The sequence below is a fragment of the Dipodomys spectabilis genome, unplaced genomic scaffold (genome assembly GCF_019054845.1).
Source record: "Dipodomys spectabilis isolate Male_0828 unplaced genomic scaffold, ASM1905484v1 ptg000276l, whole genome shotgun sequence".
In the NCBI taxonomy this organism is placed as follows: Eukaryota; Metazoa; Chordata; class Mammalia; order Rodentia; family Heteromyidae; genus Dipodomys; species Dipodomys spectabilis.
This window is the reverse complement of record NW_024870953.1, coordinates 2,213,259-2,234,474: the sequence shown is the minus strand read 5'-3', so window position 1 is coordinate 2,234,474 and position 21,216 is coordinate 2,213,259. Positions and strand designations below refer to the sequence as shown.

The 21,216-nt window shown below is 34.6% G+C and overlaps 1 pseudogene; it reads left to right on the top strand.

The window, feature by feature from the left end:
• Positions 1-8,360: 8,360 nt before the first annotated feature.
• LOC122126390 lies at positions 8,361-8,457 on the top strand (annotated as a pseudogene).
• The last annotated feature ends 12,759 nt before the right edge of the window (positions 8,458-21,216 follow it).

Genomic DNA, 21,216 nt, shown 5'->3' with positions numbered 1-21,216 from the left:
CATCTTGAGAGAACAGGAATTATACTAGCAATGAACCTGGTGTATAAGATCACATTTCTTTTTCTTTCCATTTCTTATATTCTTTTTGTTGTTGTTGTTGTTGTTCATGGCACTTGAAATATGGGACAGGGCGCTGTCCCTCTGAAACGCAGCTCAAGGCTAGTGCTCTTCCACTTGAGCCACAGTGCCACTTCCAGTTTTCTGGTAATTATTGGAGAAAAGAGTCTCCAGGACTTTCCTACCCATGCTGGCTTTAAACCCCAATCCTCAGATCTCACAACAACTTGGTTTATGATCACATTTCTAACAGTGTACACTCAGGATATGTAAGGTATATGTTCATCTATCTTTATATGAATTCTTGAGTTAAAAATCTGGGCTACAGGTTAACCTTTACACTTACAAAAGTGTTTGAAGTTTAAAAGTTGATACTCCTGGAAAAATAAAACCTAAGAATGTAAAGGAGTCTGGGAAGTTCAATTTGCATCCAACTTGGACAGTATAGGCTTTGAGACACTACCTATAATTAACCAGCCAAAAGCTTGAATACCAGTCACGAGCAAGATTGCTGAATAACAGATTTAGGTTTTTGCATACATACATACAAACATACACATACACACAGAGACACTTATAGGTGCACACAAAAATACACAAATGAAACAACTCTCAGAATATGTGGAATAGTTAGAAAACAATAGAAAATAGGTCCTGAGTAAGACTAGAATCAAGTGATAATTTTTAATATTGGAAGGCCCTCTAGTGAACTTTCCCCCAGAAATTGAGAATATTACATCGGTAGGGACAGCAGATAATAAGAGAGTCAAGCAATCATTATTAATGGGATAGAATCAATGCTGGAATGAATCAGTGAACCCTGCAAGTGCATCTGAAAATGTTCATATCCTGTGTAAAATTTTAAAACATCTTTGAAAATAGTACATAAACAGTCTGAGCAGTCAGTCTGTGGATAAGATCATAGGAGAAGTTAAGAATTGCTAGTCTGTTTCTAGATTAAATAAACTATGGCAGGGCAATGTGATACAAGCCTGGAATTCTAGCACTCAGACAGGAGATTAAAGAGTGGAATTACATAACGATAGATTCCCTGGACCAGGTAGAATAATTTTGTCTCAGTAAAACAAACCAAGCAACAAGAAAGGAATACACAGTGAGAAGTTTGGGCTAATTTTGTAATTATGTTTTGAGAAGTCAAGATTCCTATTGAATGCATCTCATATATTTCCTCACTTGTGGTTTAAATTCTCTCATCATTACAGAACATTCCTAGATGCAAAATAGCTCATGATTCCCATCCAAAAGTTTGCAAAAGTAAGTAAGCCTCATTCTGTTGGATTCCAAATAAATTTTGAAGGTTTACAAAAGCTTAAGTCTGGAGAAATAGCAAAGTTCTTCTAATGTAGGACTTTGCAGACCTCGTTAAATTAGAATTTCGATTTAAAATATATTTTTTGATTTTGTTTGTAATTTCATATTCTATAGGATACTACAAAATTCTTTTTAAGCAGAGGGATAAATTGAAAAATTCACAAATGATTCTGGCATTCTATTTGCCTAGATACTCTTTAAAGAGAGTTAAAATTAGAACATAGTTAATAGTTAATTCCCACAGTTCATGTGTACCATGTTAATGTGAATAATCTAGACAGAGTTGCCAGCAAATGGATGACAATAATTTACACATTTAGAAAAACCAATTTTTTAAGGGTTTGTTTTAATATGGTATGAAGAGAGTAATTGTGTGACATCTTCTTTCTTTTACCTATATATAACACAGGAAGCCATTTCCTTATTTACATGCCTCTGTATACATGGAGAAAAATGCTAGGTTTCGAGTTTGTTTTCTATTTTGTTTTTGTTTGATTGGTTCATCCTAGAGCTTGAACTCTTGGCCTGGGCAGTGTCTCTGAGCCTGTTTATACTCAAGGCTCGTGCCCTACCACTTCAACCTCAGTGCCATTTGAGTCTGTCTTTTGTGGAGAAATTTTTTGGAGATAAGATTCTAAGAAACCTTCCTGCCTGGGTGGACTTTGAACCATAATTTTCCTATCTTAGCATCCTGAATATCTATGATAGTTAAAAAAGTATAAATATAAATAATATTTGCAAGTGTTCTGATCTCAAGAATTCCAGTGGAGGAAAAATGATGCAGCTCAGTTTATTGTGGTGTTCTTTTCAGAACAAGGAGGGCGTCACATTTGCAGAGGTGTAGTATTTTTTCAAAATAGAGATAAGGTATTCATGATGTGAATTAAGGAATTTTAAGGTGCCACTTACAAGTTGGAAACTGTTGGGCTAGGATGACTTTATGGGATAAATCTTGGGAATGATGGTCATAGAAATAATAGCTTACTCTGATAATTGCTTACTCTTGAAGAATTAATTATTACATATGCTTCATCGTTTTATCCTCTACCAGAATCTGGCTATTTTTCTGTTGACTTCTCAATCTGAAACACCATATTGGAAACTGCATCTATTGCAGAATTGCATAACATGCAACATGTACTGTTTTGAATTTCTCAGGAATGTTGAGAATTTAAAAATGAGTAGTTATTAGTCATATGAATTTTGAAGAACACATATATTCTGTTCTCTTCACAACTAACTTACTTTTAAAAGTTATGGGTTTCTGTAGCATTAAACTGTTTTCTGTTTTAGAATGAGAAAGTACTAAATTTATTCTTTTTTGAAAAATTTGGCATGTATATTGTGAAAATATTGTCTAGTTGGATAACATTCAAGTTGATGACTCTCTGATAAAGAAAGGGTAATTAATTCAAATTAGATGCCACATAGTATTGATTTTTAAAATATTACTACATAAAGAATATTATTTACTGTGCCAATACAGTGAAATTATATTTTACGCAGCTTATTTTTTCAATTTTATTATCAAAGTGATGTACAGTGCGGTTACAGTAATTGTAAGGTATTAAATCATAACTTTTCAAACTTGTTAACACTCCCTCATTTTTCTCACAGTTTTCCTTCACCCCTTCACTCCTTACAAGTTGTAATGTATCTTTCCAACATATTGTCTTGTGAGTATTGCTATTGCATTGGTTTGCCTTTTGTCCTTTGTCTCACCATTATGCTTTTCCTCTTCCCTTCACTAATTAAGGCAAATGTATACACAATACAAAATGAAATACAGCAGGGATAAACCATAGGGGAAAAACCCAAAGAAAACAGAAATCACATAGTTCATCAGAAACAACAACCACAAATGAAAAAAATCTGGTTCCATATCTTGGAATTCGTTTTGCTTAGCATCAGCTAATATGGTTATATATACACATAACAAACCTACTGGAAAATAATAGCTGCATGGATACTATATCATGAAAACAGCATGTTAACTTTTTGATGGTAAAGGTGGAATTAGGATTAGTGAATTCGCAGTTGTGATAAAGGATTTTCAAGAGTTTTAAAGTAATGACAGTTAAATTTTAATTGTTCAAAATTTTTAACAACTTAGCCTATTAAAAAATTTTAAATTTCCTGGAAGAATAGGCTTTCATGCAAAGAAATCCAAAGAGACTTAGTAGAGAGGGAGCATTGTGGATGAAGATGGCTCTTTTTCACACTAAACAAACGAACCTGAGAAACCTTGCTGTAAATCCTGTAGGTTCCCTTGGATTTGTCCTTACCCAGGAACTATATTCTCACTCTTTGAAACAAAGTTGTATTGGAATTTAAATTCAAAGTTCTTAAAAAAGTAAGGCATCAAAATTTGTGAATTTACCTTTAATTACCAAACAGCAATTCTCTGAAAAAGATAATTTGAGTCAAAATATTTAGGGAGAAAATGCCCGCCACAATGAAAGACGGTGTTGGGATTACACATTTCTGTTTGTAACACTTTCCCCAATGTATTTGGATGTGAAGCAGTGAAACACAGAAAGAAAATCTGATTGGATACTTCATACCAATTATTTCACATTTCTAAGTGGCTCACATAAAATAATATCCTTATTAATATGAGATAGTGAAGACTTCTGTTATTACATATGCCAAAAAGTTCAGAAAAGAATTGAGCAAATGGAAAAGTTAATAAAGAATAGTTTTCTTAGAAGCCTTAGCTAAGCGTATTGTCTTCAGCAGTGAAGTGAGGCCGAAACTTTTTGATATAAATTTTGTTAGTATTTTTACTCCCTAAAGTAATTTTACAGAGCCCATTTGGCTCACTACAATGCAAGACATGAAAATAAATTCCACATCCAATGAGGCAACTTGAAGAGTTTTAAAAGACAAATAATGAAGATGTAGCAGTGGTGGAGCCCGTATAGTCCTTCAGCTTCACTAGACTTGAAGCCAAGAAGCTGTGATTAATTGGAACTCCGGCAAGAGCTAAGAGGAGGACATAGAAGTGGGACATAGAAGCATTGTCCTTTTGTAACAGACACTGTCTTCCGAGGTATGGGTGATTTAACTCTTTTCTCCTCCATACATCTTGGTGAAGAAATGCAAGACCAAGAGAAAAATAATCTATTGAAATAATTTTGCATAGAATAACTGCACTGTTCCTGATACGGTATGTAAGGAGAATCTTAAGGGAGAAGAAAAAAGTGCAGTATTTTTTGGTTTCCTCTAAGCATCTTGTTAGCAAAATATATCTTTGAGGTTAGACAATTCTGATTGAACCAACAAGTGATGGAGTACTTATTTTTGTGGGCACTTTAGACACAAGAAGTCTTTCAAGGTAAAAGAAAAAAATATAGCCAAATATTTGTGAGCACAGCTTCTTGGACTGGAGACAAAGTTTTACATTAGATTTCTCAGCATTAACATATATGTTGTTTCATGGCGACCAAATGCAAGAGGGAAGGTTAATGTACTCACTTGGCCAATTAAACAGCATGAAAGAAGAAAATGGCAAATAATATTTAATGAATTACTTTGAACAATTACTTTGCCAGAAGAAAGAAGGAAAAATATAATTCAAAATCAATTGACTTAAAAGTATGACGAAAGAGTAGTGAAGAGAGATTAGAGAAAATATAGAGGATTGTTTTCTCTCCAGTGGAGTAATGGGTTCTTGATCTTGTTTCTTCCATTCTATCCTCACAAGCTGCCAAGTGTGTCTCAGAACTGGATTTTCCAGTTCAGACAGAAAACTTGTAGAATAAAGATACTATTTGCAGCAGATGTAGGTGATTTATAACCTTAGACAATCTATTTAATTCTGTTCAAAATTCTCCCCTATCCCAAACTTCCCTCTTTGAACAGCTTTGCTTGCTTTTCCCAAGACTGCCATTCATTAAATGATTAAAATTTTGAGAGGTCATATTCATACTCTCTAGAGATTGCTGTTTGGTTGTGATTTTTGTGTGTTTTTGTTTCTTTTCGTGTTTTTTAACTGAATTTTAAAAGGTTGTGCAATTGTGTTACAATTAAATATATCCATCTAATTGTCCACTGCTCCTAGATCAGAGTCACTCCTTCCATCATTCTCAACCAATCCTTTCTCCAAGACTTATTTCCAATTTACCACTTCCTTCATCATATGTGTACATTGACTATTCTAGCTTTATTGCCCCTTGTTCATTTTTCATTCATTCTATGTCTTTAGTATATTTCCATTCTGGTTTCAACTTCCTGATAGTCATTCTGTTAAACTGTCTATTAATACTTTGAAAGGTTTATATACATTCCATGGACTTTAAATCCTGCATATTCTTGAACTGATGTCAGCTTATATTTCCATAATTCATTCATCGGCAGCAACAATTTGCAAGACTGGAGACGTGAGGCACCTAAACATGATTTTATTCTCATCCATTTGGATGAGAATAAAAAAAAGAAAGTTAAAAAATGGCTTAGAATGTATTCCTAACTATGAATTTTTATAAATGGCTATGTACAATGGTGTGATTCTTTTATTTTACAAGGAATAATATTTTCTACTACCTATAAGTTTTGGAAATAGAAGAAAATTAAAATTTATACCTAGAGAGGAATACTATAGAAATAGAAGACAGATATTAGGTTTGTCATATCTCTGATGAGTACCCATATTCAAGACTTAAAGTCATTTCTTACTATGTTAGACAGAGAGAAAACATAAAATAACATATGATAAGGCAACTATTTGTGATTTTTTAAAATATACCTTATTAAATGATGAAATTTTTTAGCTCACGGTTGGGTTTGATATTTAGGAGGCTGATCTATTTAACACATTTTTGGAAGGCCCTTACTGAAAAACACAAAATGTGGGTGATACTATTTCTACACTTTAATGAATGGTTGAACGTGTTTGGCATTAGTGCTGTGTAAATAATTCAACTCTATTGTAACATGCTCTCTACACTTGAAAAATTTGTAAGTCACTAAGTATCATCAACTTGTCAAGTGTTATTTTGGCGAATGTGATTTTAAAAAGTTTATTTGAAAAGGAATACACTTTCAGGAGATTAAATATAGATTATCATTGGTTTGAGAGTGACATTTTTATACCACAGAACTATGTTGTACTGAAGTCCCAGTGTTTTGAAGCACTCCTTAGTGCTTCAAATATTTTTTTCTGAATTACATTTGACCTCTAAGTAAAGTTTTCCGGGCTTTGGTAGACCAATTATCGATCTATCCTTCCAGGAACTATTTTTTGGCCCACTTATATTGGAATAAAATCTTTCGTTAATCATAGGGGAGGGGTATTAAAATAATCTTATGACACTTTGTGAACTTGTTCACTCATATTGGCTGGTCATCTGTAAGTTGAATGTTTGAATTACAGTACTTTCTCTCAAATTTTGTGCTCATCCTTCATTTTAAGTTGCCTTGCATTTCACAATTGCTTACTGCCAATTCCTGGATCTCAAGGAATTGGGGCCCTGAAACATAGGAAATGAGAAATTGAGATGGATCTTTAATTACTTTGTGTTGACATGTTGCATGGGTGAGAAGTATTGCCCTTGTTATCTGATGATGCAGGTAACTGGGACCTGGGATCCTAGGACCCATGGGTACTGCAGAAGAATAATATTTTTTAGACATCTTAGCAAAATTTGGGCATAATCAGTAGGAATTCTTCAGAAATATGGAGAAAGACAGTTTGGGACAAGCGAGTTAAAACAAGAAACAGAACAGCAGACTAAAATCCATTATAGATTAGCGGAAAACATTGTTTTTTTTTACCATGTGGATTCAGAAGACCAAGAACAGTTGGAATGTATCACAAGTTTATACTAAAGACATTGCATTGATACTTTTTATATTCTAATATATAATTTTAAACCTAATTATTTATATTCCAATTCTATTTATTGGAATAAATAAATATCAATTTATTTGTCAAATTATCAACTAATTCTAGTAAGTTTCACTGTGTGAAATATAAGATCAGCACATATAAATATAAAATATATAACTATATATAATATAATTAAAAGGCACACGTTTTGCGTTGTTCTGTTGTAGTTACTGTATCAAAGGCAACTCTGTTTTAAAGTATTATTCCATTATCTCTACCTCAGTGTTTGATATAGTTAGACCTAAAGCTTTACCATTTGTAGATTCACAGCATGGAGGCAAGAGGAAACACTGTGATTGAAACATTATGAATTTAATGCCTAATAATGAGGAGAAACACATGGACTTCTGCAACTATGAAAATATTTGGTGATAAAAAGGCAGTAGTGTAAGTTCCTGCCCAGTTGGATGGTAGATAGGCCAGGACATTAAGTAATCATGCATACTAACAATTTTTTCACCTTCTTGGCTTTAGCTACTTTTGAAATGGAAGATATAATAAACAATTATAATTTGATAAAATACCTTCTAGTCTGAACAGTTCTGTTTGAACTGTTCAGCTCTCTATGATCCCTTGTAACCAAGATGAGTTTTGTTCCAGTAAGACAATCTATGCTGTCAGTGTAAGATATTCTGGTTGATCTGTTCCCACATGGAAGAAGGGTAAAAGCTCAGGTAGACATTTGTGCCAGTAACACCTCATTTGGGAAAATGTCAGCTGAAGAAGTTTAGAAGTAGCTCTTAAGCAACGCTTACTTTGAATCCATTAGGTCCACAAAGCTAATTCAGTTGGATAAATAAGTACTTGAAAAAGTCATCACCTTTGGACCTATCTATAAATAATTGAGAGTACGATCAAATTCCGAATAAAAAGACTTAAGATAATCATTGACAAAAAAAATTTGCAAATGTGAGCAATCGACAGATCAATATAATTTTTTCCACTATTCACAGAATTTTAGGGAAATAAGATCGATAGCATTGTTAGGAACAATAAGGTTTCCTTGTTACAGGTAGGCACCCATAGATATAAGCCTGTATAAAGATTGCATCATTAACTACTTAAATTTAGAGGATACTACATGCTTCAGCAGTACGTATACTCAAATTAAACTACAGAGATTAACATGGCACTTGCACAAGGATAATATGAAAATTTGAGAAGTATTCCATATTTTTCACTCTTCAGATGCAAGAAATGAAAAACAGTTATTAAAAAGTTGATTACAAAATTACAAGTGTAACAATACAAGTAATTTATATAATTCAATTTAGTTTGATATCAGTGTATTAAATCTTCACCTCAGAAAGGCTTTTACATACCATAAACTTTACAAAACTTTTCAAATTAGACAACATTGTCATTTTATCCCAAAGAAAAATAATATTAAGACCTAGAAAAAAAAAGGAATCAATCTGTTTCTATATGGAATGCAATCGGAAAGGACACATTAATGAACCTATATATTATAAAATAATGTAGAATTCAAAGTATATCTAGGAGACAATAAAATAAATTATGAACATTATGCAAACATAGAATATAGAATATTTTAAAATATATTTTTTCAGACAAGCACCAGAAATCTTGTAGTTCCTGTACTACTCATTTCAACAGGTAAGTTAAAATTATTTCTGATTAAAAAATCACAAACTCTGAAGAAATCATTATACATGTATACAAAAACTATTGAATACTTTTTGACATCCAATGCAGGCAATTCGCTTGGAAGAATTCCACAGAATCCATGAATTTTTACAGTAAAATATTGGTCTTGCCGGGCACTGGTGGCTCATGCCTATAATCCTAGCTACACAGGAGACTGAGGATCATGGTTCAAAGCCAGCCTGAGAAGGAAAGTCTGTGCTACTCTAATCTCCAATAAACCACTAGAAAACTGGAAGTGGAGCTGTGGCTCAAGTGGTAGAGTCCTCACCTTGAGTTGAAGAGCACAGGGATATCTCCCAGGCCCAGAGTTCAAGCCCCATGACAGACCAAAAAGAAAAAGATATTCCTCATATTTGGATTGTGAAAATATTTTGTAGGGACACAAAAGATAGACTCGCATTTTTGAAATTTAAGAAACTTAACCCGACCATTAGGACTTAGGTGAATAATTTGTACAGCTTTCCACAACTTCATAGACATAGTGATACATAGTTATCCTTTTGGCAATATCAAATGCAGTTTCTTTTATGTTGTTCTTCAGGCCTGGTTGTATATAATGGTTCAACAGAAGGAGATCCAGCGTATCTTTTCTATCTCAAATCTCAGCAGGAAGATATAAGGGGGTCAAGAGGCCTTTAGTTTGGGCATTGGTATCTGTATCGTGATGAAATAAGAAAGAAGCCATTCTGGTATTATTCCACGTATATGCACTGCGCAGGGGTGTTCAGTCATCTACAGTTATTGCATGTGACGCTTGAGACACCAACTCACTGACAATGTCCACTGTAGGCTTCTCGATGAAGTGGCGTATACTCATCGTCATCCCTACTATTCACATGAGTGGCCTTTTGGGAAAGAAGTCTCCGCACTGTAGTAAGCTGAATATTTTTGGCAGCCCAATGAAGAAATTTGCTGGGATCCTTCTCCATTGCATTTGCAATTGATACCATTCCTTACTTTTTCATCTTTTTCCTAATATTCCTAAGAATTGCCTAACCAGATACTTTGAGTGCCCGTGGGAATGAGGTGTCCATGTATTTCCTAATAGTTCACATTGGTTTTACTGGTCAGAAATATCCGGTGAATTTTCTGCATCTGTTTATTCACCATGATTTATTTTCTGTTTTTCCGATTTTCCAATTCGAAATTATTCTAATTGGAGAGTAAGGAATTGATGGAGAGCAGAGGAAAGATGTTCCTCCGTATTCAAATGCACACACTGAAAATGAGAAAAAGTGATATCTTCATGTGCAGCTTATTCTAAGAATGAGAAAATAGGAAATAATGCCTTCTATATAAATGATTTGGAAAATGGCAGAGCAAAAAATGAAATGATGCAACCAAAAATATAAAAGCAAAACGAATTAGGATAATTATGGGCAATCATATTATCTATGAGAACCTAGAAAGGGAGAGAGAAAGAGACAGATGTGTAATGACCTAGCTAGCCACAAAAGCCATGCCTCTGATCAATTTATAGAGCAAACAAAGTTTTAATTTTTAAAAAAGATGGAAATAGAATTTATGTATTTACTTGAAATTAGTAAATACATTTTTAGTAGCCTACATAAAGAGACATACCTTTGACCAAATTACAGACAATAAACTAATTCCTTGATAATTCTAGTAACAGATCTGACTGAAATCAGTTGAATCATATTTTTGCTGTACAATGAAGGAGTAAGAAGGTAGTAAAGCAGCTAGAGAAGGCAGGGAGATTGTATCTGTGACAAAACTTTGTGGAAATTGGTATCGAGGATTTCTTCCTGGTGATCCACTTGCACTGGAAGCATGATTCTGAACTATTGTTGGCTGATACTGAACTATTGATTTGATCAATAGTTCTACAAGAAGAAAAATGAGAATTGATAGTTAAGGACTACTAATACATTTTGACCTTCTCACTAAGCACTTTCAATCATCAAAATCACATGAAGACAATAGACAGGCCTCCTTTTTAGATGAAAGGAAGTGTCTTTAAAAAAACAAGGAATGTATGTAGTCATGCAAAGGACTTCTATTTTACCAATGCCTCATACATTTTTCTAATGTTGGGTACCAATAAATAATGGATCTATTAGAAAGCTCTTGAGGCTCATATGTTCAATAGTGAATTCTCTTACACTATATCATGGTATTTTTTGTGTATGGTCTTAAGAATAAATTTACATTACTAACTTGAATTTCTGACAGGACAGTATCATCACAGTACATCTTGCTTCTATACTCTCATTTTTAAATTACTATCTAAGTATGTGGATTAGGTAACTCTAGAGGAAAAAGTAGAAGCCACACTGATGGCTTATGTCTTTAGTAGTAGTTAAGCAGAAAGATGAAATCTGAGGATTGTGGTTTGAAAGCAGACCAAGAAAAAAAAAAAAGTCCATTAGATTCTGATTTGAAAGTAACTAGCAAATGGAGTTGTGGTACAAGCAGTAAAATGCTAGCCTTGAGAAAACTGAAACAAAAAATAAATTCTGGGACAAAGCCAGGCCCTGAGTTCAAGCCCTAGTATTAGCACCAAACAAATGAATTAATTAATAAGGTAATTAATTAATTAAAAATAAATGAAGTGGTCACATGTGGAGAGGCAGGTAAAATGTAACATGCGTGGTGATGGTTTATGTATTATTTTGTAATAAGGCATATTATCATTTGTCCTAATCACTAATACTTTATTTGAATTTTTTTGTACAATAATCCCTGAATTTAGCATGCATGTATATGTGTGTGTACATGTGTGAACATGTGTGTATGTGTATATGTGTGCGTGTGCTGTTGCAATGTTGCTTGCCAATGTGGACAGGGTGAGGCTGCAAAGAGCTAACTGTGTTGCAATGTTTTATTTATCAGTGTTCTGTCATGTCATTTCAGTGAAACCACCCTTCTGTAAATTTTATTTGTCTAATAATAATGCCATCATAATTAAAGCATTTACAACATTAAGTTAGACAAAGAGACCGTTTCAGCTCTTACTGTATGTTAGGTAAGAAGATACAGACATAATTAGGTAGTAAGTTATTGCTGTAAGATGATTGTCAGTACAAAATAGGTATTTGACCTCTTAAATTGGTTATATTTGTAAGATACACTCATGGAGTGATTTGGACCTACTTGACCAAGCAGGTATTACTCTCTGGTTATTCCTGTGAAACACAAGTTGGATAAACTCCGGATTTCTGTTGAAAATAACTTTCTTTGCAAGATCATATCTATTCTCACTAAGAGATAATCAAACCCATATTACGTTTGAATATCCCATCTTATTGACTGAAAATAAGTATTGTGGATATGCTTGTTAGATATTCCTTTCAAAAACGAACAAACAAAAAGCATGTGTCATGTCCAGATTGTGGATGCGTTTGAAGGTGTTTTGTATATGCACAGGGATCTTTACTAATCGCTTTTTGGTGGGAGTAACTATGGCAACTAACAAATAAGGCTTTTTGAATATCTTTTCCAGTATACATAACATCCCAGAGAAAGTCTTACAATTTCATAAAATCCTTTGAATATTTTAGTATTATTTCAGTACATTGACTATAGAGCTAAAATTTCTGAAATAAATATTGTTAAGATCTGAAAATGTAAGTGGATATATAGGCTTTTTTATGCGTCATTTTATGAAAACCCAGTTTTTATGAAAGTAAATGGAATAGAATAAAAGAATGTAAGTGAATTGGGTAAGCTAATTATTAGTATAACTTTGTTTTCTATTAACAGTCCATTGAATGTACATGATGCAGTAAAATTATTTCCTTTGTGTCTCTAAACTTCAGTTAGTTTTAGAATCTTTATAGTTATGAATGAACTTTTAGTATAAATAATGTTCTTTTAAAATGATTAGGAATAACCTTGTGTTTTGTGTCCTACTCCCAAGAACATGAGTTATTCTTAAGTGTTAATAGTTTACCATTATCATTATCATTATCATAGGGAATCATTATTATCATAGGGAATTAAAAGTCCAGTAGTGTTGATGTCTTTTTAAACTAATTGTATTCACAAGTTGGAGAGTCTTTAATTCATACTTAGGTCTTGGTGTCTATGATTTTTAATCGCTCGTTCCTAACATTAGTGATAAGTCAGACTGCATTTTTGGGTATATGAAAGGTCAAAAGTGATTTATCTGGGGTCAAAAGTGATTTTTATATCTGTCTTTCTTTAATAACATTTTAAAGTAGTACATTTCTCTCAAAATGTTGGGTATGAAAAGCAATCAAAATACTTCTAATGGTAAACAATTTAGGTGAGCTACAGTGTGGAAATGATTGCTCCAAAAGACCTGCAGTCTGTTTCCATCAGGAATTGGGCAGGTCATTCTTTCAGTAAGACTGTGTTAACCAGAGATGGGGTCCCCAGGCAGTGCAGTGTTGAGTGAAGGGATAAAATATGATTTCTACTATTTTTTGGTAGAAATCAAGAATGTTATAGTTTACCAGTTCCTTTCTGCAGGGAGGTATCAATTGATTATGAACTTGGAGTTTTTATATTACAGTTACTTATTTTCTTTTTGTTGTTGTTGTTGGTCATGGGGCTTGAACTCTGGGCTCCTGTGCTGTCCCTGCGCTCTTCCACTCAAGGCGATCGCTCTACCACTTGGACGACAGTGCCATTTCTAGTTTACTAGTGGTTTATTAGAGATAAGAGTCTCACTGTCTGTCCTGCCCAAGCTGGATTTGAATCACAATCCTCAGATCTCAGCCTCCTGAGTAGCTAACATTATAGGCGTGAGCCACGGGTGTCCGGCTTAGTTACCTCTTTTCTAACAAAGATAAAGTGAAATATTATTAAGTGTGCACAATAAGTTGGGAAATTTTACTAGAATTAGTAGACTGAGTGATGGTATTTAGTTATAAAATAGAATGAGGTTATTTGATATGGTGGGAATGGAACGCAGGCTAACACTTACCATGTGTGCAATATTGTACTAGTAATTCCAACTCTGAAGACTTAAATAACATAATCTTAGAATTAAAAATAGAGGTAGTTCCACTTTATGGGATTATTGTTAGGATTAAATTAGATACCAAAGGTAAAGTACTTGGAAAAACAATCAGAGTTTGATACTTTCTACCTGTTATTTTATCATGTGATATATTCTAATATTTTTACTGTGATTTTTATATTGTGTCTATTTAGGATATGCAAAGTGATGTATTGAAATTCATTGCGTTGTTCAATTTTATGTCAGTAAGAGGAAAATACCTGCAAAGACAATTTCTGAGAAGGAAATTATCATATTGACTCATGGTTTAAGATCAGATGTCTCCATTTTTTAAATTATATTTTTATTAAATAGTTGCACGAAGGGTTTTCCATTCAACGAATCAGTTTATAATAAAATGGATCTTTACACAACTTTCTCACATCCTTCCAAACCTTACCCACTTTCATTTTTTCTAGTTTCATGCTATCTGCATTGAATATTATTGCTTCACTCTCTACTTCCATAAGTCTCTTTATTCCTTCCATTTGTCTTCCTCTCACATTTTCCAAGTGATAGTTTCCTGGTATTCATTTTGTTGGATTAAAAGTTCAATTTTATAAGAAATTACACCTTTTAAATACTCCTCTGCAAATAGCATGCTTTGATTAATACTGTTGTTTAACTTGCATAAAATTCTGGCTTCCAAATACGCATCCTTTGTATGTCTGGCTCTGACTTCGTTTACTTAACATAATTTTAGATCTATCCATTTCTTTGCAAATGCTGTAACAGTCTTTATAATGGATGGGTGAAATCCAATTGTGTATATGAGCAACACTTTCTCCAACCATCCCTCTGGTAAAGGGCATCTGGGCTCCATAAGTTCTCGATGGTGGATTTTAGTTCTTGAACTAAGACTCAGAGATATCACCCAGACTCTTAGTTCAAGAACTAAAATCCACCCCAAAAAAGTATTTAATTTACACCTGTGGAAGTAAAGTATTTCCTTCACCCCAATACACATCCATGCTCATTTGCAAGGTAACTCTGTTATGTCTGGAGTAGCACATAATATTATCACTTAAGTAGAAAGCATTGCAACGTGGGTAAACTCTATCTCTCTCATGAATTTTTCTCCACTCAAATATTCAAATCTTGCAATTATTCCCATTATTTAAAGTCATAGCTTTTTTCTTTAATACCCATAATATTAGAATTTGAATTGAGTGTCTTGTGTCTCCTAAATGGATGTTCTTACCACTTTGGCATGCCCCCAGCCCTAAAGTATCCTGATTAACTTTCAGATAGAATCTGGCTTCCTACTTGTGTATGATAGTGGGCTCAGTCTACTTCATGTTATTCTTCCTGGAATTTAGAATAACAGGTGCCTGGCATTGTGTACAGTTCTTTCTGTCCAGTCTGAGCTTTAACCACTATCCTCACAACAGTAGACTCCCATGTAGTCAGGATTTTCATAAGCTTATCATAGCTATTTTTTAAAAATCTTTGCATTTCCTGCAGGTTCTTGAGTACTGAGTTAATTTGTGTTTTCTTGGGTTGTTTTGTTTCTTTTGAATGTATGTGTTGAGTTGTTCCTCATTTTTCCTTTCATTTGTTTCACTCAAGTTCTTACCAATAGTGCTGAAAAACCAATTTTTCTTTCTCAAGATAGTCAGGGTGAACATTATTTATTCCAATACAATTCCAGTAATATTTAAACACCTTCAGGAATTTCAAGAAGATGGCAGAGGAGAACCTGGTGGCTAAACAAGCTCTCACATAGAAAGCAATTCTAGTGTTCCAGTGAACACCCTTAGGCACTCCAAGTGTGCCATCACAGTACAGAGAGTTTGGCCAGAGAAGGAAAATACAGGTAAGGTGACAGATCTGAACATTTTCCAGCAGTCATGGTTGTGGTGGCTGTGGCGGCTGTGGTGGCATGCATAGCCACCATACCTACAAGCCAGAGAGTCTGGGACAAATGTGCCAGATGCAGATTTTACTCAACACCAGCAAGACCTGACAAGTAGCAGATATCTTCATCCGACAGATAGCACACCAGAGGCTACCCAGGAACCAACACTCCAGCGTGAGTACAAAACTGACATCCTCACTCCTTCTCAAAGGGAGCAGAGGAGGGAAGGCCACCCCTTCCCCCAACACTGGAGCTATCCATCTTTGATACAGACAAAGGCCTGGATAAGCAGCTATTTCCAACTCAGTCCTTTGATGAAAACAAAAGAGTCATTTAGCTAGTCACAAATACCTACCCTGACCTGCCATTCTCAACTCCACTCATGGGAAAGTCACCACAACCAGGCAGAGAAAGCTACACCCCCGAAAGAGTGGCTTTCTTCACTGGGTAAACAGAGCCAGAGGCTGCCCCTCCCTACAACAGCCCTGACAATCAATTGAAACTCAGTAAACATAAACCCTGAGAATGGCTCTAGGCTGGGTTCTGTGAATGTCTCAGAATCTAGACCCTCAGGGAAAAGCTACTGTTTGCTGAAAGGCCTCAACTTTACCCAGAACCCAGCCTTATCATAGCAACTCCAAACTAGAGGAAACAGCCATTTCCCTCTTTTGTGATACTCAATGCAGATCTCCCTCCCACTGAACTAGCCTGGGAGGAGCAACACAAACTTCTGGGTAAACCAACAGATGTTTTTTCTGCCTGCCCAAACAAACTGACTTAAGAAAGCAATCTAGCCACAGAAAACCAAACACCACAAGCAAACCAGAGATTCCACCAAGACACTGGTTACTGTCACAAGGGAGATACAGGATCTTCCCATCAACCCCCCAAAAACAAAATCAAAGAAGTCTTTTTTGTGTATCTTTTCTAAATTTTTCCTTTTACTTATAAAAAATTGTTTTTATTAATCGTTTTTTCCTCCTCTTATAACTTTTATTTTAGGTATATATATATATGTGTTTGTGTGTGTGTGTGTGTGTGTGTGTGTGTGTGTGTGTGTGTGTGTGTGTGTGTTTTAAAAAAGATCTCTACTGACCTTTGGTCTTTTTTATTCTTCCTTTTTCTCATTCGTTTTACTTTTTCATCTTTTGTTCTTTTTGCATGAATTATTTGTTGTTCTGCTCATCCTCATATACACCTGTCATTGATTATAAGACCTTATCCCCCAATTGCGTACATAGTTAATCCAAAAATGTATTACTCAATTAAAAACCTCTTAGGATTAAATTCCATAATAGCAGTAATATCTATTTATACCTATACAATATTTGAAGTATTTTTATTTTTTATTTTTTCAGGTCTCCTTTGTATCCCTCCCTGCCTCTCATCCTATCCCCGTTCATCTCTCAATATTACTTCTTTAAATTTTCATTACTTTTAAGAGTTTCACTTTTTAAATTTAAATATTTGTCTTTCCATTTTTTTCTTGTCTCTTTTTTAATTTTTTTCTTCTCTCTCTCCTATTATTCTTTCTGTTCCATTTCCCTCTGTGAGATTAGGACTTGGTTAATTTCATTCTCCTTTTACCTTTCCATATCCCTCTAACCCTATTTTTCCCCAGCATTCTCCCTAAACATAATAATTCCTGGTGTTTCAAATTCTTCTTTGCTATTCTTAGCCCATTAATACATAGTTGTTTAATGTTGAATAGACTGTATCTGTTGAACTAGATTGTATCTACAGACTTTTGGATATGCAATTACAGGACTTTGGTTGATGCTTTCCTTAAAATGGTGGTCTCGAACAAAACTGGCAATACTTTCATCCCAAATGGGCAGAACAAGCCAGAAAAACACATGGATAATGGCAATTCCGGGTATTTCAATTCCCACTCAAGATAATGAGGTGACAGAACAGATAATGAATAATCCAGAGAGTTCTCAAAAAGCTCTACAAATACTACTGTTAAACATGGTGAATGAAAAGATTGAAACCCTGCAAAGGACTCAGTGTGAGCGTGATAGGGAGAGAGAGGAGGGAAACCAAAGATAAAAATTGGAAACTCATGGGCTTGAGGAAGCTACTCAAAGATTGATACTGGAATTGCATGAGCAGGTTGAGAACACTCAAAGAGAAATAAAGGAATTCGTGAGCAGGCTGAGATCAGCCAAAGTGAACTACAGAAGTTGCATGAACGTGAGAAATCTAATCAAAGAATAATACAAGAATTGCAAGAGAGGGATGAGAATACACAAAGGTCAATAGAGACATTAAGGGAATCCATAAAGAGACACTTGAAAGGAATCAGGGAGACCACAAAGGGAATGCTGAATGGAGCCCAACAGAAGGAATCGGAGTCCAAGGAAACCATAACGAATCAACTAAGTGATTTGAGAATAAACACTGAACACCAAATGAAGGAAGTAAAGAATTTCATACAAGATCTAAAACAAAGCTCCAACAAAGAATTTTAAGCCATAAAAGCTGACCAATTAGAAGGAAAAGAAATGAAAAATAAAGTAGAAAGTCATGACAGTAGGTTAGACCATGCAGAAGATTGAATCTCCAGCATTAAAGACAGCCTAGGTATTATAGAGAAAGAACATACAACTATCCAAGACAAATTCAAGAAATAAGATAGATCGATTCAACACTTGGAAGACACCATCAGAACGCCTTATATAAGGGAAAGGTGTGTAGAGGGCACATAGAGACAGAATTTAATGGTCTAGAAAATTTGTTTAACAGGATCCCAGCAGAGAACTTCCCAACACGCAAAAAGATAGGCATATTCAGATACAAGAAGCTTTTAGAACTCCAAATAGACGAGACAAGAACAGGACAGCCCATCGTCACATTATAAACCACACAGGATCAATTCAGACCAAGGAAAAGATCCTTAAAGCTGTCAAGGAGAAAAGATCAGCCACTTATAAAGGAAAACCAATTAGAACCACCTCAGGTTTCTCAACAGAGACAATTAAAGCAAGAAGAGCATGGAATGATGTATGTCATGCCCTAAAAACAAACAACTATCAACCAAGAATAGTTTACCCAGCTAAACACTCCTTCATAATGGAAGGTCAAATAAAAATCTTCCATAGGAAAGAAAAACAAACAATATATCTCCACCAAATCAGCTCTACAAAAGATACTTAAAGATGTCCTACATATAGAAAACCAACAAGACCACAAAAAAGGTCAAGAAACCACACCCAAACAGAATGGAAGAACCATAGGAAGAACCCAGTAGGCATAGCCCCCAGAAGTTGGATAAAATGGCAGGAACATGCAAATACGTCTCAGTCCTATCTCTCAATATTAACGGATGTAACTCTCCAATTAAGCGACATAGATTGTCTAGTTGGTTTAAAATGCAAGATTCTTCTATCTGCTACCTTCAGGAATCACAACTTGCCCATAAAAAACAAAAACATTTTGAAAGTGAAAGGCTGGAACAAAATCTACCAAGCAAACGGCCCCCATAAACAGGCTGGAGTTGCAATCCTAATATCAGATAAAATAGACTTCAAATTAAAATTATTGAGAAGAGATAAAGAAGGTTACTACATACTAATTAAGGGATCAATCCTTCAGGAGGATATTAAAATTCTAAATATTTGCCAAAAAATAGTGTACCCAAATTTATCCAAGAAATACTACTTTAAATCTTACATAGATCCAAAGACATTAATTGTTGGGTACATTAACACACCACTATCCCCACTTAATAGATCAACTCTGCAAAAACTCAACAGAGAAACCGCCGATCTAAACAAGTGCATACATCACCTGATTTAGCAAACATCTAGCAAATATTCATCCAGCAGCATCAGAGTACACTTTTTACTCAGCAGCACATGGAACATTTTCCAAAATACACCACATTTTAGGTCACAAATCAAACTTGTCAAAATTCAGAAACATTGAATTCATATCTTGCATTCTCTCAGACCAAAAGGGAATATAATTAGAACTCAACACAAAAAACCACCAAAGAAAATTCAGTAACACACGGAGGCTGAAAAACACACTGTTGAAACACCAGTAGGTCATGGAAGAGCTTAGAAACGAAGATCAAATGTTCATGATATTCAAAAAAATTAGCACAGAGATTATCTGCTCCTCTGGGACACAGCAAAGGCACAATTCAGAGGCAAGTTTATAGCTCTGATTTCCTACATCAACAAATTGGAGAGATCTAAAACCAACAATTGATGAGATCTGACACTCCTTGAAAAAGAGCATCAAGATAAACCCAATCCAGTTGATGGAAAGAAATAATTAAAATTCAATCAGAATTAAATGAATTAGAATCCAAAAAAAAACCATAGGAGGAATCAACAAAATGAGAAGTTACTTTGAAAAAAATTAACAAAATTGACAGTCTCTTAAAAAATCTTATCAGAAAAGGAAGAGAACAGACCCAAATAAATAAATTCAGTGATGAGAATGGCAACATCACTACAGAAACAACGAAGATTCAGAATATTATAAAGGAATACTGCTCTAAACTTTATGCTAATATGTTTGAGAACTTGGCAGAAATGGACCTTTTCCTGGCAAATACTGACATGCCGAAACTAAACCATGATGAGTTAAACCATTTTAACAGGCCCATATCAAGCATTGAAATAGAAACAGCAATAAGAGATCTCCCATCTAAGAAAAGCCCAGGAACAGATGGTTTTACAGCAGAATTCTACAAGGCCTTCAAAGCAGATCTCACACCAATACTCCTCCAACTCTTCAATGAAATTGAAAGAGAAAGTTTACCGAACACTTTCTATGAAGCCATCATAACCCTTATCCCAAAACCCTCATCAAAGAAAGAGCTCTATAGACCCATTTCTTTGATGAACATTGATGCAAAGCCTCTCAACAAAATTTTGGCTAATCCACTTCAACAATTCATCCAAAAAATCATACACCATGAGCAAACAGGATTTATTTCAGGGATGGAAAGATGCTTCAATATATGCAAATCAATTAACATTATTCATCACATCAACAAGAACCACATGATTATCTCAATAGACGCAGAAAAAAGCCTTTGACAAGATCCAACACCCCTTTATGGTGAAGGTCCTGGAAAAATTAGGAATCCATGGAACATTCTTCAATACAATAAAGGCGGTGTATGACAAAACTACATTAAGCATTATACTCAATGGTGAAAAACTAAAGCTATTTCCTCTAAACTCAAGAACGAGACAAGGATGCTCACTCTCTCTAATGCTCTTCAATCTAGTATTAGAATGCCTATCTACAGCAATAAGACAAGATGCAAACATAAAGGGAATCCCAACAGGGAAAGCAGAAGTAAAACTCTCCCTCTTTGCAGATGACATGATCTTGTATTTAAAGACTCCGCTCCCAAGTTACTCAACATGACTCAGAACTTTGGCAAAGTAGCAGGGTATA